We start from the raw sequence: 3,238 nt of genomic DNA on the forward strand, positions 1-3,238 counted from the left end.
GCATCTTGATGTTCCATGGCTACTTTGACATGCAGATTTTAAGGGGAAAGTATGATGGCGATATACAATAGTTTCTAGGCTAAGCAACTGCTGCTGTGATTTATGATATTGAACTCTGGAACACTGGCAGCCCATTTGTAGTTTACAGCAGAACACAAATTACTTTCTGAAGACAATCTCATCCTTATTCCTAGCATTGATTGCTCTGGCAATACTCCAAGCACCAGGTGGAGTAATTTTTCTATCCATTTAGTTTTTTGCATGTTTTAATATTCAGTAGCTACCTCCAGTTCTGTTGATTATTAAGACATGATTATTAAGACATGTAGTGCGGTATTCAATTAACAACAATGACTCTTTGTTTTCTAGATTCTCTCTCTCTCTCTCTCTCTCTCTTTCTCTCTCTCTCTCTCTGTGTGTGTGTGTGTGAATTTCAAATTCAGAGCTGTTTACTATTTTCTCAACACTCAGTTGAAAGTAACACTATGGAGAAATACCTGCAAGACTGCAGTCATCCATTCTCTGATGCACTAAAATAGACCTCCATGTGAAGACTCTTGTCTACAAAGATGAACATTCAAACAGCTTTGCTCTCCTAAGAAATAGAAAACAGGGCCTGCATTTATAACCTAGTATCTGCACTGCTTTGGAGTGATGTATTACTCAGAGAAGCAGGATGTAGGCATAGCTTCGATTCTGTCTTTTAAAAGATTTGTTTATTTTTATGTGTTTTGATGTTTTGCCAGCACATCTGTGTGCAGCATGTGTGTGGTGCATTTGGAGGCCAGAAGAGAGCACTGAATCCTCCGGAATTAGTGTTGTAGCTGGTTGTGAGATACGGACATGGACACATATACTGTGTATATGTATGTATGTATGCATGTATGTATGTATACATGTCCCCCAACCCTGCCACAAATAATTTTTTTAAAATATGGGATATTTCACAAATTTGTTTCACCTTATACAAGGGCTAGGCTAGTCTTCTGTGTTTCATTTCAATTCTAATATATGTATTCCAATATCTGCCAGTCTGAGCTTTTCCTTTGGAGTTATACTACATTTTTTCAATAAATGATTTATTTTTATTCAGTTTATATCCCAATCACAGCCCCCTCTGTAGGCTTAGATTTTTTAAAAACCTTTTGTGTTTGTTTGTTTGTTTTGTTTTTGTTTTTGTTTTTTGTTTTTGTTTCTTTTGAGAAAGGGTTTCTTTGTATAGCCCTGGCTGTCCTGGAACTCACTTTGTAGACCAGGCTGGCCTCAAACTCAGAAATCCACCTGCCTCTGCCTCCTGAGTGCTGGGATTAAAGGCTTGTGCCACCATGCCTGGCTTAAAACCTATTTTTTTTTTAAAGATTTATTTATTTATTATATGTAAGTACACTGTAGCTGTCTTCAGACACTCCAGAAGAGGACGCCAGATCTTGTTACGGATGGTTGTGAGCCACCATGTGGTTGCTGGGATTTGAACTCTGGACCTTCGGAAGAGCAGTCGGGTGCTCTTACCCACTGAGCCATCTCACCAGTCCCTTAAAACCTATTTTTAATAAAGATTCTTTTTTCTTTTTCTTTTTCTTTTTTCTTTCTTTCTTTTTTTCTTTTTTTCTTTTTTAATAAGGATTTTTAAATCCTTTGACCCCCACTTCTAGCCTTCCGCCCAAAAATAGGAGAGAAAAGATGATAACTAGAACAAGGGGATGTGGACCTGTTTAGAAGTAGTTCCTTGGGGGTGATTTCAATCTGTTTGTCAGGATAGCAAACACAAATCATCAGTGGTTACATGATCCAGCAGAAACCATCAGGCCTCCTCCACTAAATTGACACAAGTCAGCAGGAGCAACCAGGACCAGCCAGGATGCCAGAAGTGTTCTGGCTCTCAGCAAAACAAAGACCAGCAAAGACAAAGACAGGAGACTAACATAGCATTGCAAAGCTAGCTATGCAAGTGTACCATCAGTGTCCCTTGCATCCTAGTTATACTTTCTCCAAGCATCACTTGCCCTCCCACTGGTCTTGCCTCAGAAAAACACCACATGAGTGTGTATCACCTGACACATCCAAAACTTCCCATTTCACCCCTCCTCCCAGTCTCACCCTTACAAATCCCTCCCCACAGTTACTCTTTATCAAGATGGGTACCTGTCCTCTGAGGTAAAGTAAGCAACAGGTTAGCTACTGCTTAATGCCAGTTCTCAGTTGCCCAGTCTGCTACATTCTATAATCAGTGGACTTCTATGCCATGTTTATGGTGTGTGTGTTTTGCCATGTTTATGGTGTGTGTGTATACAGTAGATCACCACTTTTATTATTTACCAGGATTAGTAATTATAATTTTAATAACTAACAATTCTTAAATCTCAGCCAATAAAGAATTATTCTTTGCTCTACTCAGGCCAATGAAGGTAAGCACAGTGTCTGGCTCAGTGTAATCATTCAGAGACCTAATGTTCTTCCACCTAGCTCCCCAGGCTCTTTGTTCTGGCTATATACCCTAAACAAACAGGAACTCTAAATTGGCTTATGTTGAGTGATCCCTACATTTCATTAGCTGCAAACAGTCATAAGGCATATAACGGATCCAACAGTGACAGGCAATGTGTGCCATGGATAGAAAGAAGAAGGAGGAAAATAAGATAGTCAATATACTTCATTGTCTTTACTTTTCAGTCACTGACAACTCAAGGTGGCTTTGTTGAAAGGAAAATCTTTTCTTCACCCTCTTAGGTTCAGTGACTGAGGGGAAGAGCGTTAGCCTGGCAGATTAGCAAAACCCAAACTGGCATAGCTAAGACAATGCAAAAATGTCACTTTTATTTTCTCAGATGAAAAGATGGAATGAGAGTTGTACCCAAGTTTTGTGAATACATAGATTGGACTGGGAAGCAAAGCACATGGCAGCAACCCACACCAGAAACATGACTGCTTCCTCTACAAACTAACTGTAGCTGCATTGTTTGGGGATTATGTTGTAAACTAAAGGCATGTCTGTATTTCAGTCAGATCACACTGTAATCCAGAACATGTCTGCATTCTGCCTCTATCATAGACACCTAGAAGGTCTTCGGATGTGATCCCTTGCCAGAGCAGCCATGTTGCTGGATTATAATTCCTCTATGAGTGTGTCTGTAAAGGAGCTCAGAAAGAGCTTTGACTCAATGGGTCCTGAAGCAGAAGCTTAAGGGTTCATTGGGAAAATGGTTGGATGGTGTTTCATTGGGGCAAACAAGTGAAGGAT

At 39.8% G+C, this 3,238-nt stretch overlaps 1 pseudogene; it reads right to left on the bottom strand.

Annotated features, from left to right (window-relative positions):
• Positions 1-928: 928 nt before the first annotated feature.
• Positions 929-1,029, bottom strand: LOC115031983 (U6 spliceosomal RNA; annotated as a pseudogene).
• Between the last annotated feature and the right edge of the window lie 2,209 nt (positions 1,030-3,238).

The sequence above is a fragment of the Mus caroli genome, unplaced genomic scaffold (genome assembly GCF_978045245.1).
Source record: "Mus caroli unplaced genomic scaffold, Mus_caroli_1 scaffold_11, whole genome shotgun sequence".
Taxonomy (NCBI): domain Eukaryota; kingdom Metazoa; phylum Chordata; class Mammalia; order Rodentia; family Muridae; genus Mus; species Mus caroli.